Genomic DNA, 16,672 nt, shown 5'->3' with positions numbered 1-16,672 from the left:
CTTAGATGATGATGAGGGTGCCTCGAGACAAGCCTTTCTCACAGACTGAGCTGCTGCAGCAAGCTCCAAGTGGTATCCTTTCTCTTCTTCCAGCCCCATCGTAACTCAGAGGCGCTGACTGCCCCCTTCCAGAGGCCATCCTCCTGAGGGCGCACTAGGACACCCGAGGGCATGTGGGCTATATGCTGCTGGAGGGGTTGATGGAAGTGGATGTAAAAAGAGTGGGTGGGGGGAGGTTGTGGGTGAGTGAGTGAGACTCTTCACATTCGGTCTTCCCTATGAGGAATGGAAGTGCTCTGGAAATTTATGAGCCAGGAAGGCCTGGTCATTCTCAGTGGGACACTTGCCACACATGTCCAGGATATGACATTTAGTTGGCTTGACTTATCACTTTGAAGTATTCAGACATATGGTAAGTGGATCCTAAGCCGGTCAGTGGTGGGGCAAGCTTCTAATCCCAGCACTTGGGAGGCAGAGGCAGGTGAATCTCAGCCTGGTCTACAGAGTGAGTTTCAGGACAGCCAGGGCTACACAGAGAAACACTGTCTCAGGAGAAAGAAAAGAAATTGTGTCCCGGGCCCTGCCATTGTGAGGGCTGGCCTGGATGTTCCAGTTGAGGAAGCAGTTAGGGAAGAGGACACTTAAGACAACAGGTGGTGAGGGCAGAAGGGGTCCAAATGCTCAGTGCCATCCCTGAGAGATGAAGTCAAGGCTAAGTGGCACTCAAGTGGCATGTGGCAGCCTTCCTGGGTCTGGACTTGATTTTGGGGTCTCTGCTAGGTCAGCACATGTCACAAATAGGATGATTCTGCCTGTCCTAGCTCCTCTGTGTCCTAGGTCATTGAGAAAGGCCTCCCTGAGGAGAAAACCTGTCACATGGAGGCTGCTCATATTTTTAAAAAGACAAGAAAAGAAAAGGAAAAAATGAAAAAGATGGGGCTGGAGAGATGGCTCAGTGGTTAAGAGCAATGCCAGCTCTTCCAAAGGACCTGAGTTCAAATCCCAGCAACCACATGGTGGCTCACAATCATCAGTACAGCTATAGTGTACTCATATACATAAAATAAATACATAAAAAAATAAAAAAGATAGGAAAAAGATGAAAAGAAAAGAAACTTGGGGGTTGGAGGTGTAGTCTGGTGGGTAGAGAAGGGCTCACCTAACACACAGAAACCCCAGCACCACAGGAGCCAGGCATGATGGTGAATGCCTGCAGTTCCAGCACTTGGGAGTGGAGGCAAGAGGATCAGAGTTCAAGGAGCCTTGGACACATACAACTCAGTGAAGAAATGGGGTTAGGAGCAGGGAGTGGTGCTCCCACAGAGCACTCCTGCCCTGCATTGCCTGGCTCAATTAGGCCCAGGAAACAAGATCTAGAATGGTCAGTGTGTACCTGTTTTATTGGTGTGTTTGTGTGTGTGTGTGTGTGTCTGTGTCTGTATATATTTGTGTATGTGTGTTATGTGTGTTTCTGTACATGTGTGTACAAGTGTGTTTATGTGTGTATGTGTGTGTCTGAATATGTGTGTGTCTGAGTATGTGTATATCTGTGTGTATGTGTGTATGAATATGTGTGTCTGTGTGTATGTGTGTATGTGTATATGTGTGTGTATGAGTGTGTATGAGTGTGTATATGTGTGTATTTGAGTATGTGTGTGTATGTGAATGTACATGTGTATGTGTGTGTGTTTGTGTCTATGTATTTGTGCATGTATGTGTATGAGTATATGTGTATATTTGTGTTTCTGTATGTGTGTTATGAGTATGTGTGTATCTCGTGTGTGTGTATATGTGAATGTACATGTGTGTGTGTGTGTTTGTGTCTATGTATTTGTGCATGTATGTGTATGAGTGTATGTACATATTTGTATTTCTGTATGTGTGTGTGTGTGTATCTCGTGTGTGTGTATATGTGAATGTACATGTGTGTGTGTGTTTGTGTCTATGTATTTGTGCATGTATGTGTATGAGTGTATGTACATATTTGTATTTCTGTATGTGTGTGTGTGTTTGTGTCTATGTATTTGTGTATGTATGTGTATGAGTGTATGTGTATGAGTGTATGTACATATTTGTATTTCTGTATGTGTGTGTGTGTGTAGTGTCACTGCTAGGACTCCTGTGTCCCTGTGTATGCTTCCCTGTAGCTATGACTTATAACTGTTCTGCTTGCTCGTCTGTCTGCTTCCTTGCCATCCGTCAAGCCTCCTGCCTCCTCCAGTGAGCCTTTTTGACTTCTGGCACAAAGCCTTGTCCCCTGTGCAGTTCACAGATGACAGTATGAGACAGTACTTGCTGGGTGCTAGGTACAACCTATCTCTTCTTTTACAGATTTGGAACCCAAGGCTTTAAAACAGAAAAGCCAAGGTCACCAGACACACCCGTGGTGATGCACAGAGTCCAGGCTACCTGCTTCGGGCTGTCCCTCATGGCACCTCCTAGGTGGCCGGCTGTGTCAAGATGGAGCTGAGGAGCTCCTTCCTAGGCACCGCTGTCAGAAGCTCACAGGGATGGGTGAGGAACACAAGCTCTGTACTTTCAGGGAGGGGTACACAGCCGCAGAAGCAGCAGAAGGGCTTTATGGTCCAAACTGGTGGTGGGAATGACAAGGAAAGTTTTCCCATAAAGCAAGGTGTCTGACCATGGCAGAGTGCACCTGCTGCCTAGTAAGGGCTCTTCTCGGGATAGGCCAAGGAAGCCCACCTATTTACTTGGCGCATGCACTGTGGATACCAATCTAGGTGTTCTAAACTTGGTTATTGTTTTTTAAAAAGAGGGGGAGAGGTTAGGGGTTAAAGAGGATGTTCACAGACTGACAGATACGATTGTGCCTCAGTGGCTAGGACCTAAAAGAGCCATCAGAATCTGAAAGCTTTTCAGTCTCACTAAGGAAAGAAGGTGATGGCCACCAACATGCTATCAGAAAGTCTTAAACTAAGAAGGTGAGACGCCCAGGACCAAAGTACCCAGATTCAGCTTTCTGTTACTCCAAGTGTCCTGCAACATAAAAGCCAATGTTATGCTCTGAAGAAACAACACACTGAGAAAAACAAGGAGGAGGCTGCGGAATACACTAAACTTTTGGCCAAGAGACTGAAGGGAGCCAAAGAAAACCACCAGGAACAGACTGCCAAGAGGCGCAGGCCGCCCTCACTGAGAGCATCTCCTTCCAGGAAAGAGTAAATATTCAGGAGTAACAAATAATAATCAAGGCTTGAAAAACATTTTCTGCATTTAGCCTCTCACGGGCACTCTCTCATTCTGGATAGGGAAGTACCCTTGGGTCCTTCCAGGAAGTCGTAGACAGTTTACATGGTTTCCCATTCTGGATCTGTGTCCTCTGCCCCGCCCTGGGGATATTGAGGGACCTTAGTTCCTCCTGCCCCTCTGCAAACTGGGCTATGCTTGTGTGCCCTGCGCCTATCCCACAAGTCTGTTGGATAACCAGTGAGGATGAGTGAGGGTCCCCAAGCATGAGACACCCCAGATGCCAGTAGTATACAAAGGTGATCTTGCACAAAAGTGGGGTCCCCTGCAGGTAGACAGCTCTGTGTGCAGAGGAAGCTGTGTGAGGACTAGCCTAGGGAGACACATAACCTGCAAGGTATAGGCAGGAGAGCTGAGCCCTGCCAAATTCAACGAAGAAAAGCGGCTTCCTTCTCCTCTTGTGTTTCCAGGCAATGGCACTGCTTTACCCAGCCTGAAGCTGCCAGGCCCAGTCTTTCTCCTAGGGTCCCATCCCTTCGCCACTTGCATTTTGTAGGCTGGTCCTAAACTGGGACATGAGCCCTTCCCACCCTTTAGAGGGAAGCTTTGTGTGGTTTGAGAAGGGAAAGCACATTTTCAGCCAGTAGGCAGAACCGACATGACTGGCATTCCTGGCAGGCCTCGCTTGGGAGCCTGACGCTGTTCTAGCTCTCAGTAGGGCAGCACTGTAGAAATGTGCTTCTAATTACAGTGTGGATATGACCAGCTAGATCCCTGTGGAGGGCATGTAAACCAGTTCCGGCCACAGTGGTGGTGATGACGCTGGCCAGATGCTGAGGGATGTGAAGGAAAGGCTGGGCAAGGCCTTCTTCCGAGGACTGAAGTACAGACACAATGTGTGCAGGCTCTGAGAGAAGTGGACTCCAGACACTTCCAGGCCTACAAGTCAGGCTCCCGGCTGGCAACTCTCTGGCTCCTGACCTTGGACGAGCCACTAACTTCTAGGCCTCAGCCTCTCAGCCTCTCTGTCCCTCAGAAGAGATTACATGTGGCCATTTGGGGTGGAAGTTATATAATAAAGTGGTGGTGCATGCCTTTAATCCTAGCACTTGGGAGGCAGAGACAGGTGGATTTCTGAGTCAGAGGCCAGCCTGGTCTACAGAGTGAATTCCAGGACAGCCAGGGCTACACAGAGAAACCCTGTCTGGAAAAACAAAAAAAACAAAAAACAAACAAACAATACAAAAGTATTCATTACTATTAATTCTATAATTTTGAAAGAACATTGTATTTTAAGGTAAGATACTACCCATTATCTCAGTCTTATTTTAATCTAGCGGACCGAGGCTGGGGTGGAGTGGCTGTGTGTTTACCTAGCATAGACGATGCTCTAAATTCAGTTCCCAGCAACCCCAACCCCCACACCATCAGTCACCAATCCATAGGACATAGAGTTTTTTTTAGCGCCACTAATGACCCTTTTGCTACTTGTCAATGAGTTAGTGGTGGGGTTTAAGACCCAAGAGTCTGATCTGAACATCTGATCTTAGAGTGCCTCAGATTACTGGGCTCAGGCTGATCCCCACTTTACCAGCCTGCGAACGGCTCCCTCTCTAAACCAGGGTAGCATGGACATTGGCCAGGTGATGTCAGAAGGTGGCTCTGCCCCTCAGCTCCCACTCTCCAAGCCTTGGTCTGGAGGAATGACCATCTAGCCATGTCCCAGAAGCTAGCTTCAATAGGGAAAACTAAGTCCCTAGGATGTGCGTCCTATCGGTTCCAGCCTGGCTTTGACCTGCCAATGGTTTCTAAAATGAATCCACTAGGAGTAGAAATGATTTTATATGCATTTAAGAAATGTATGTGGGAATGTAAATGGGGAACTTCAGACCCAGCTGCTCAGAGTTATCACATTCAAGGCTCTGGAAATCCTCCTTCAGGTCCTGGCCCTGTGTGCAGAGAGCATGGGTACTGAGTGTCGGGACACTTGCTGAATTCAGCCTCTTGAAGCTGCTGGAGAGGGGACAAATGGAGCCAGCCTGACTGCATGGCACAGCTGCCATGAGGCTGACTATGGGCCACTGTACTTAGTGTGTCTAATCTGGTGTGCCTGGTGAAGGCTGGTTGTGGAGACAGGGACAAGGGTCTCTCAGAGACCCTGGACCATTCTCCAGGATACTGATGCCAGCTTGTCTGTGGTCAAGTCCCAGCACAACCTCTTTCCAGTCACTAACCCGGGAGTCTGTCTCTTGATCAATCTGGGCCCCACTTTCTGCATTTGCTAGTCATTGATAATAACAGTGTCCCCAGTAGGGTTGCCTGAAGTTTGAATGCGTGCACATGCGTGGGTGCGTGTGCAGTGGTGGTAGTGGGGGGCAGAATACAATGTCAGAGTGTTTCCTCTATCCCTCTGCACCTTATCGGTTTTTAGAAAAGGTCTGTCACAGAACTTGAAGCTCACTATTTCAGCTATAACTGGCTGGTCAGCAAGCTCCCAAGACTCGCCTATCATCCTCTCCACCCCAGTACTAGCACTGGGGTCGCATCCCCAGCCTTGATGTGGATTCTGGGATCCAAACTCAGGTCTGTATGCTTGCAGGACAAGCGCTTTGTAGACTGGGTCATAGCTCTGTCTCCCCAGCCTTAACTTATTGAAGAGAGGGTCTCAGGTGTCCCACTTGATCTGTAACTGAGAATGACCTTGGACCTGCGCCACAATACCTGTTTTATGTGGCACAGGGGATTGAATCCAGAGCTTCATGTATGCTGGGCAAGTTCTCTACTGAGTCACCTTCCCAGCCCTTAAGCATGGAAAGTAAAATGTCACTTGGCACTCAAGGGGAGTGGTTCCAAGCATGGCTGTCATGATATTCTGTGACTGCGTGGCTATAGCTCATGTTCCGTTTGAGGAAGCTGGGGCTTGAAAATGCCCTTGTGCCAGCCCCCTGAAATGCTCCCACTTTGGAATTCCCTTGCCATTCAGACCTACCCTTAGCCAGGTTTGGAGAGCAGCAGTCACATGGGCTATTTGAGGACATGGGGTTAAGAGAGGGTAGCCCTTTTGGCCTACTTAAGCCTGCTGTTCTTGGCTACCTATGTTGTCCACATCCCCCGACCCCCCTTCCCCCGCCCCCGCCAGACCAGAAGCAAGCAGGAGAATCTATTGATGCCCAGGGGGAGCTCTTCAGGGTTTTCTCTACAGACCTCCCATCTCACATAGAACAAGCCCAGGCCTGGGGTAGTGTGAGCAGCAGGCAAACCAGGGGCTCTTTTCCAGACAAAGCGCTGACATTCTGGAAAGCAGGCAGGCCCTATCCCAGCTGCCATGGAAACCACCTGAACAGTCTGGGGCCATTTCCTTCAAGATTTTTTTCTGTGTGTGCATATCAAAACATCTACATGTCTCTGTGTATTGAATATTCCACATATCATTTGATGAAAGGTTCTCTTTTTGCACATTCTAATATTTAAATAGCATCCTTTCTGAGTTTTAAACCCTAGCATTTTTTTTTAAGATTTATTTATTTTTATTTTTTGAACATGGGTGTTTTGCCTTCATGTATGTGGGCCACGTGTGTACCTGGTGTCCAGGGAAGCCAGAAGGGCTCTCTTGGAACTGGAATTACAGATTGTTATAAGCCTCTATATGGGCGCTAGGAATTGAACCCAGGTCCTCTGCAAGAACAACAAATGTTTTTGATCACTGAGCCATCGCCCCAGCTTCTCCCACACCCTACAGCATTCTTTCTCATGACTGCGGTCTGTCCTGTGATGGAGACACTGTGTCTTTGTGAACCATTCACTGAAGCTCCTGCTGTCTGACAGACACAGAGGAGGGTACCCTCTGAGTTCCCCACCTCCAGCCCCAGCCCCAGAAAAACCTGGAAGCAGAGGAGGAGCTCAGAGGCATTCATGCCATGAGGCCCACTCCTTGACAACTTTCTGTAGTGAGAGAATATGGGGCTGATGGGAAAAGCCTGATCCTCATGAGTAGCAGCTGTTCCTGCTCCTCCCAGCATACTTCTTAGCCTGCTCTGTGATCCTGCCAGCCCGGGGTGGTCTAGAAGTCCACACTTACTTTCTTTCCTTCTTTCTTTCTCTCTTTCTTTCTTTCTTTCTTTCTTTCTTTCTTTCTTTCTTTCTTTCTTCCTTTCTTTTAATGAAAGATTTATTTATTCATTTAATGTATATGAGTACACTGTAGCTGTCTTCAGACACACCGGCAGAGGGCATCGGATTCCATTACAGATGGTTGTGAGCCACCACGTGGTTGCTGGGAATTGAATTCAGGACTTCTGGAAGAGCAATCAGTGCTCTTAACCGAGCCATCTTTCCAGCCGGAAGTCCACACTTTCAACAGTGAGGACAAGAAAGGGCCTTGAAGGGATCAGGAAGAAGAAAGGGGAAGGTGGTTACTGGCCTCAGAGTCAAGAGTCCTGGCTCACCTGTCTAATGACAGGTGGGAGCACTGAGGCCCAGGGGACTTCTTCACAAAGTTTCCAGTAGCAGACTGGTTGACCAGCTTAGGTCCTCTTTGTGGAAAGTGGGAAGTTGAGCGGTCTCTGGAGCCAGAAGGGGGAAGCCTGGCACCTCCTCAGATACTCACTGTCGGGTCTCCAGCCGCAACAAGCCACTCACCTCTTGTTTTGCTTCAGTTTCTCCTTCCCCAAAATGGTTATAAAGGCTGTTTTGGAGCTGATTGGCAGAGTGTTTGCCAAGCATGCTTGAAGCCCAGGTGGTAGGCTCATCCTGTAATCCCACCAGTTAAAAATTGGAGGGAGGAAGATCATAAGTTCAAGGTCATTCTTCCCTACGTATGGAGTTTAAGGCCAGTTAGTCCCTACATATGGACCAGCTTGGGACTTGAGAAAAAAATTTTTTTTTTAATGAGATAGAGAGGCATTGAATTGTGAGACTGGGAGTTCTGGCTAAAAGCACCAAAGCTGATTAGGACCCCGTGGGTCACAGTAGCCATCCTGTCTGTTAGATTCACAGCCTTGATCATCAGGGGAGCCTTTTTTTTTTTTTTCCCGAGACAGGGTTTCTCGGTGTAGCCCTGACTGTCCTGGAACTCACTCTGTAGATCAGGTTGACCTCAAACTCAGAAATCCGCCTGCCTCTGCCTCACAAGTGCTGGGGTTAAAGGCGTGCGCCACAACTGCCTGGCCAGGGGAGCCATTTTTAACCACATTTTTTTTTCTTTCTAATTTATTATTGTTGTGATGTACTTGATGTATGTGTTAGGGGAATGTATGCGTGTAGAGGTCAGATGGCGATTTGGTGGAGTTAGTTTTCACCTTCCACCCTTACATGTGTTCCTGGGATCGAACTCAGGTCTCCAGGCTTGCTCAGCAAGCACCTTTACCTGATGAGCCATCTTGCTGACCCTCTTAGCCACATTTCTGAAGGGGAAACAGAAACAATCACTTGCCCACTTTCTGGCCTCAGGCTGTCAGGCACTGGAGTCTGGATCTTTGTTGCCCTGCGCAGTACCCGTCAGCAGAGGCAAGGCCTTTAGGCTGTCTAGGTGGGCCCAGGCTTTCTGACACCTGCACTCCAGGGCAGGGGAGAGGGGGACCTGGGAAGGCCCCTTAGAGCAGAATCGCCTCCCCTAGTTCTTCTGGGCCTCTTTTTGTGTTGTTTCTTTACTCGGCGCCCTGTTATCTTCCTCAGAGCCTGACGCCTGCTCTTCCTGTTTAGAATTAGACTCTAGACTTTCCCTTTGGGGGCGGCTGCAAGCTTGTTTTGTGTTTTGTGTTCTCCCCCAAGCCCCTTTCTCAGGCAGCTTAGGTCACTCTGGCCTAGAAGCCAGCCTGTTCCCAGAACACTGGCTGCTCACACCTGAAGGAGCAGAGGGTCTTCTCTGCTGAGACCCTAGTCAGCAAGAAGACTAGAAGGGTTGCTTTTTTTCCATGTAGCTGGCTGGACAATGCAGGGTTCACTGGCTTGCCCTGAGTGTCCTCTCAATGCATGACTCCTCCAGTGCTATACCAAGCTGCAAGTCCCTGGCTCCCTATACTACTCTCCTGTGAGCCCAGACACCCCAGGGAGGAGACTTTTCTACATAGTAAGAAAAAAAAATTCCCAAAATACTCCAATGGAACCCTGCCTGGCTGAGGTGTGCTGCCATGGAGCCCCAGTTGAGCAAGTGCCAGGAGCCCAGGGCTGCTTGGTTGTCCAGGTCACTCTGTGTTAACCCATTCTAGGTTGATGACCTGTGATTCTAGGTCCTCATTTGATATTTCTGATGATCCTGAGTGAGGGACTTTGTGAGACATTAGGAAAGGCAATCCCAGGTGAAGTAAGATCAGGTTCCAAGGTCCAGTCCAAGCCTCAACTCCTCCAAGAGGCCATCACTGGCCAACTATGCTGTGCTCTGATCACCTGCCCCCAGGTTACCCCCAAAACAGGGAAGGCCTAAGCTTGGAGTGCAGCTCCGGGAGGGTCCTGACCTGCCTGGCCTTACAGCTTTCTGGCCTCAGGTAGAGACATAGGTCTCTGTCTGCCTGTTATGAGAGGACTGAGGTAGCATGGGCCAGGGACCAAGAAGCATGTATGCGAACACTTCACTGTCCATGTATGCGAACAATTCACTGTCCATGTATGCGAAAAGTTCACTGTCCCTGTCCCCAGGGTAAAGGTAATGGGAGGGAGGCTATGAGCTCCTGCAGAGCTGGCCTGGAGCTATTGACTGAGAAGAGTCTGTGTTAGTAAGAAGAAGTCTCCAGTCCCTTGGGAGGACCTTTCCCCACCGTGTCTAGTGACAACAGAGCATAGGCACAAACAACCAGTATCTTGCCCCATGCCTTGGGCACAGCCTGCTGCCAGCCTGCTGCTCTTTGGTGGGAACTGGCAGGCCTAACTAAGCGAGACTGGCTCCTTGTGGTCCTTAGCTGGGCTTTTGTTCCTCCTCCTCCTCTCATTTCTGAGGCTGGGGGCCATCTGGGAAGAGCAGTCTTTGAGACAGGTCCCTGGGGATGTTGGTCAGTGTGTGGGCAGCAGCGAGCATTCTGGAAAACCTCAGACTGGGCCTGGCAGGCTGGCGGGAGCCTGGGCTGGAAGAAGCCATGCCTGCAGCCTCTGAGGCTCCCCCTCTTGGGCCCAGTGAGGTGTAATTTAGATCTTGCCCTTAGGGCCACACAACTCACATAGGTCGGAGAAGCCATGTAGAGGTGCCACCTGTAGATCCCCAGACTTCCCAGGGCCCCATTCATCCCAAAGGGTCCCCAGATGACTTTCTGCGCGTGTGTGCGCAAAAGACTTGTGTAGAGGCTGAAGGTCAACATCAGCTGTTGTTCTTCTAAATTTCCCACCTTGTTTTTCCAGACTTTCTGGCCTGGAGCTTGCCATCTTGCCAGGGACCATCCTTCTCCTCCTCTCCGTTGCTGGGATTACACGTGTGTACTACCATGCCCAGCTGTTTTAGGATACGGGTTTCTGGGTCTTTGTGGTGTTACAAGGCAAGCTCTTTAACAATCGAGCCATTGCCAGTATACCTCCTTATGACTAACTTTAGAAAGAAATATAGTTCTTTTGTTCCCTCTTCCCACCTGCTCTCTGAGCCCTCAGGAAAAGCTCCCAAGCCCAGGAGGGGCTTAAGGCCCTCACCCTAAGCCCAGCGGCACCTCAGAGGATTGGAAACCAGGCTGTTCTAGAGGGTGGGAGGAGTCTGTGGGAGAGGTCTGAAATTTGGAACCAAGCTTTGCTTCCAGCTGGCTTTGGAACTCGGGCCCCAGCCACAATCCCTAAGACCACTAGACCCAGGGCATGTTGTGAGGAGACACTGGTCTGCCAGCTAGCTTGGGAACCAGGACAAGCACAGCCGCTGGCGACCCACAGCGCCTCCAGCATCCTGCCGCCAGCTTTGCAGGCTGCCCGGGCCGCCAGGGCAGCTGAGGCCCCATGGAGCCGATGGAATCAGGGCTCTTCCCTTCTTTGTCTGCCGGTGCTTCCTTCCCTTCACAGAGAGCGCTTGTTGCTGCTTTATCAGGCCCTGGGGAAAGCTGGGGCCAGCCAGGCTCCCAGCTCAGAACCCCTGGGAGGCCGCCAGCCGGGAGGGAGCAGACATTCAGGCTCAGTCTCCAGCCAGTGGTGACTGGTGGCTGGGCCATCCCCTCCCTGCCCCTGACCCCAGCAGCTCCAGCCTGTCGGCCTGGCCCAGGAAGCCAGCCCCTCCCTGGTGTGTCCTGGGGCCTCACAACTTGTCTGTCACAGGGGTCTCTGGAGACAAGTGCTTGGGAGAGCTCTGCCCCCAGCTCAGGGCTGCTGCCCTTGTGGCACTTATGTGGGTTTCTTCAAGATCAAGGGTGTGGCAAGGGGGCCTGAGGTTTGAAAGTGGCTGTACGTCCAGGCCCATGCTACCCTAGGTTTACGTGTTTGAATAGTAGTGAGAATGGGGTCCTCTCCACTGCTGGTCTGAAGGCCAGGGGAGAAGGCAGGTGCCTGCCCAACCCACAGCATGTGCTGTCAAAAATTAATGGGGAGGACATATGAAAAAAAAAAAGGCCTTAAATTATGGGGCTGGAAAGATAGCTTAGTTGGTAAAATGCCTGACTTGATTCTCCAGAACCCACACCAACAGGCTGGGCTTATTGCATTCACTTGTAAGCCTGGCACTGGGGTAGGAGAGACACAGGGAGCTCGCTGGTCGGACAGTCTAGCAGAATCCGTGAGTTCCAGTTCTGAAGAGAGAACAAGATTCTCAGGTTCATCAAAAAAATGAGGATGGAAAGAGATTGAGGAAGACACCCAAAGTGGACCTCTAACCACCGCATGTTCGCGTAGATTTAGTGCAAACACACGCTCACACACATACACACAGAGAGAGAGAGAGGAGAGAGAGAGAGAGAGGACAGACAGACAGACACAGAGAGAGATCTTGGATATGCATGCATGTAAGTACAGCAGGGTACATCTTTGACCTAAACAATTCTGAAGTGGGACAATTAGAGAGAACTTTGTCAGCTGCTGGGACAGGAGAGGGATGAAGGAGCCAGGATGATGACATTGGTCTGCCTGGCATGGGCGTGGCTGACCTGGGACTAGGTTATGCTTATCTTTGTAAACCATTTGTACCCTCATTCATGACACTTACCCAAGGTCCCAAAATTTTCCTGACAAGGAGGTGCAATTCCATCCCAGCCCCTGACACACAACCAGGACAAAGGACTTGGAAACAGGACATACCTGCACTAGCCTTGGGAACAGGTATGGGTGGTGGCAGACTTGGTAGAGAAAAAGGGACATGTGGGATGGGCTTTGAGGCATGAATAAGAGTTCTTCTATAGACTAGAGCAGGAGAAAGTGCCACACAGAGGAAACCAGTTGAGCAAGAAGACTCCCAACTCATACATAGCTCTTCTCATGGAAGACACGGATACATTTTGGAGGCACGGGTGTAGGACAGAGGAGCTTAGAAACAAGGGTGAGTCAGGTCCCTTTCTCCTGTATAAGTAATCCCAAATTGTCCTGAGCTCTACCTAGTGTCACTGTCCTCTTCTATAATGGGAGGTGTCTGAGGGAGGCCAGTGTCTTTAGTCCCTTTCTGTGTCTATCCTTTGACCTCAATAGTCTCCATGTTCCTCAGACTCCCAAGCCTTTGCTTATGTTGGGTTGTGTGTGTGTGTGTGTGTGTGTTGGGGTGGGGTGGTTTTTCTCTGTAGTTCATGCCTTCAAGCGAGCTATGCCAAGACTCACCTCTGTGGAACAATCTGGAAAACCCACTCTGGCTTAGGTACTCAGGGCTCAGCTCTGGCAGCAATCTGGAGATCAGCACCAAGCCAGCACCTGTGTGACCAGAGAACAGGAGTGGCTCTGCTTAGTCACAAATCCCCAGTGTGTCAAAGAATTCCTGGTATACAGTGTCCTGGAGTCTCTGGATGGGTGCATGGCGGTTGGATGGAGGATGGACAGCCAATGCATTACTCCATGTCCCTAAAAGTCAGTGGCTCATTGGCTTCCCCTGTGGCCAGCGTCTGGAACACAGGGTGATGTACATGTGTCAGGATCTAGCAGGGCATGGCCGGGTGAAGTGTGTGGGCTGCTTACTGAGCTTGGCTCTGCTCTGTACAGAGGGCTCTGTCTGGGGAAGCTCTTACAAGGCAGGGAGAAATGGTTCTAGAGGTTGTCAGTGGCCTGGGCCAACTTCCAGGCCCTCTAACTTGTCAGAAGCCAGGGCACAGGAATGGGCCAGTCAGTGCTGGACCATTAGCCAGCCTGGCCATCCAGCAGACTGCTTCTAACTGCCATGGTGCCTAGATGCAGATGGTGAAACTGAGACCTCCAGGAAAGAAGGCCTTGACCCAGATCTCCTCGGTGGCATCTGCAAGGGCAGAAGCTTATTCAGGTCCACATCTATGAATGGTCATCTTCTGTAGGTAGCTTGGGAAACTGGAGGGGAACCAAATCCAGGGCCTTTGTGAGAGTAGTGAGTGTTCTTAACTGCTGAGCCATCTCTAGCCCCCATAGTCTGTCATTTAAAAATGTCTGTATTCTCTCTTTCTTTTCTTAAAGCCCATAAACAAAATCATTGTAAAAGTAGCTGCGTGGGGGCTGGTGAGATGGCTCAGTGGGTAAGAGCACTGACTGCTCTTCTTAAGGTCCTGAGTTCAAATCCCAGCAAGCACATGGTGGCTCACAACCACCCATAATGAGGTCTGATGCCCTCTTCTGGTGCGTCTGAAGTCAGCTACAGTGTACTTATGTATAATAATGAATACATCTTTAAAAATAAAAAGAGCAGCTGCATGGAAGCAGCAACTATGTGCAGGTCTGTGGGTTTGTGTGTGATGTGTGTGTGATATATGTGTGATATATATATATATGTGTGTGTGTATGTGTGTGTGTGATTATGTGTGTGTGTTTGTGTGTGATATATTTGTGCATGTGTGTATGTGTGTGTGCACGCGCGCGCGTGTGTGAGGTGCGCGTCTGCCTTGGCAGGTGCGTAGAGCTCACAGGTTAACCCTGGGTGTTGGCCCCATGCCTTTTCATCTTGTTTGAGACAGGGTTGCTTACTGCTGTGTATACAAGCTAGACTGATGTTTAGAGTAATTCTCCAGTCTCAGTGTCTCCAGCAAGGAGTACTGGGATTACATATACCTGCATCTCTGCGTCGTCCAGCTTTTATGTAGACTCTGGGGATCCAAACTGGACCTCAGGCTTGTGTGGCAACCACATTTACCCACTGAACCTATCTCCCCTGCCCAGTTCCTTGATTTTGAACTGGTGGCAGGATATCCAGGCAGTGGCGAGGGTTTACATGCAAAGACTTATATTCCACAAACATCCTTTAAGTAACATGCTCCTTTCAGAAGTTATTAGTGAAGGAGCTGGAAGGGCTTAGTGGACAAGGTGCTTCCAGAGCAAGTATGGGGACCTGAGTAAAAACCCAGGCATGGTGGCCCACTACTGCAATCCTAACACTGAGGCCTAACCACAGGAGGATCCTGGGGCTTGCCAGCCAACCAGCCTAGCTGTTGGCAAGCTCCAATCTTTTTTTGTTTTGTTTTTTCTGTTTCTTCGAGACAGGGTTTCTCTGTGTAGCTCTGGCTGTCCTGGAACTCACTCTGTAGACGAGCCTGCCCTTGAATTCAGAAATCTGCCTGCCTCTGTCTCCCAAGTGCTGGGATTAAAGGTGTGCGCCACCACTGCCTGGCAGCAAGCTCCAATCTTAATGAGAGACATTGTCTCAAAAATAAATGAATAAGATGAAGCATGACAGAGGAAGATACCCCACATTGACCTTTGACACCTCCCACAGCACGCGTACACGCGCGCACACACATACCTACTAGAGAAAGGCTAGGAGTGTAGCTCAGTTGGTAGAGTTGGTAGAGTGTTGCCTAGCATGCACAAGGCCCTGGGTTTGATCCTCAGAGCCGGAATCTATGGTGATGAATACCTGTTATCTAAGTATATGGAAGGTAGAGGAGGGAGGACCAGAAGTCCAAGGTTGCCAGTCATGGTAGCACATGCCTTTAATCCCAGCACTTAGGAGGCAAAGGTCAGCAGTGCTCTGAGTCGGTTCTAGGCCAGCCTTATCTACATATTGAGACCCTGACTCAAACAAACCCCAAGCTGAGCATGGGATGGGGGAAGGATGGAGACTGGGTCTTAGCTGTCCTAAATGCTAGCCAACCTGGAGTTTGTGCCTTGAACCTTCTCCCAACATCAAGTACAGGGAGGCTTCCTGGAGGAGGTGATTTTTGGGCAGTATGTGGATGGCCAAGAGGAAGAAATAGGAAGTCAGGGCTAGGTTCTGAGGCTATGAGTACTGTTGGGACAGCATTGACAGGGGAGGGCGAGCTGGCACTAAGCTGTCTTTGGAGGACAGTGGCTGTGGGCAAGGCCAGCTACTCAGGTCTAGGGACAGGAAAGGCCCCGGAGTACTTTGTGTTTCTTCCCGGGGGTGGGGAAGGGCATTCAGACCTCCTGCTCTCACAGAAGTCAGGGAAAGCTAACTAGGGCTGTTCTGGAGTTATGTCAGAGCCCATGCCTGGCAGTCCAAGGCTTGGTCCCTCATCTTCAATGGCCAATTAGACAAATAACAATGAAAGCAGATAAGGGGGAGGTATTCAATGTGGCCACATGGACGGAGGACCAAAGAGGTCCAGTGACCCCCAAGTCCATCTTCGGGGTCCTGCTGACATGAGGGCCAGCAGTATGCATTCCTGAGCAGCTGTGGTCCTAGTGTGGCCCCGCCCATCAGCTTGTCTCAGTTCCAGTCTGTCCTGCAAGATGGTTTAACAAGAGGTCAAACCTACTTGGAATCTGAGGGAGACAAGCTGTCTCTCCGGCGGGCGATAGGGTTTTAGCCTTTTCTTTGCCTTCAGCATGAGACTGCTGGAGGGGAATTCCAGGTTCTTGAGGTCCCTAGTCTAAACAATCTCCTTAGATGACTCGTCACAGGCTGTCACCAGGCAGTCCCACAAGGCAATGGGTGTCTGAGGTCACTTATGCCCATTCCTGAGCTGGGAGGTGGCTGTCTTGAGAGTGGGAAGAGGGAACTTGAAGCTAGGGTTCCTTTAGGGGCAGAGAGGAAGAGCAGGACTCTCTTTAGGGACCAGATCAGAGGAGGAGGAGGGAACCTGAGGATGGAGGACCCCCTGGACTAGGGAGGAGCCAGTGGTAGATTTGACCCCAGGGAGGTCAGAGCTGCCTACTGCTTATAGGGAGGCATTGGGAAAGCTGAGGACAAGGCCCCCCGCATCCCTTTCATGGGCATCCAACACCCCCCTATCTGGTTCCCAGTTCTTATTTCTACTTAACAGAGCTCTTACAAACCCAAGCAGACCACAGCCACTCCTGGCTTCTAAATACCCGTTATCAGCATCCTCACCTGAACATGTATCTCTTCCTCCACTTTCAGGTTTCCCCTGCTCTTTACAGGGGGCCTCAGTTTCTCTAACTTAAATGCTCTCCTCGGGCTTCTGCTCTCCATAGGAGAGACTCACCCCCCCCCCCA

The 16,672-nt window shown here is 50.1% G+C and overlaps 1 pseudogene; it reads left to right on the top strand.

Annotated features, from left to right (window-relative positions):
- The first annotated feature begins 2,460 nt into the window (after nucleotides 1-2,460).
- Nucleotides 2,461-3,183, top strand: LOC116073634 (annotated as a pseudogene).
- Nucleotides 3,184-16,672: the final 13,489 nt, after the last annotated feature.

Source organism: Mastomys coucha, unplaced genomic scaffold, assembly GCF_008632895.1.
Source record: "Mastomys coucha isolate ucsf_1 unplaced genomic scaffold, UCSF_Mcou_1 pScaffold23, whole genome shotgun sequence".
NCBI classification, from domain to species: Eukaryota; Metazoa; Chordata; class Mammalia; order Rodentia; family Muridae; genus Mastomys; species Mastomys coucha.
The sequence above is the reverse complement of the archived record's forward strand: the minus strand, read 5'-3'. Positions and strand labels throughout refer to the sequence as shown.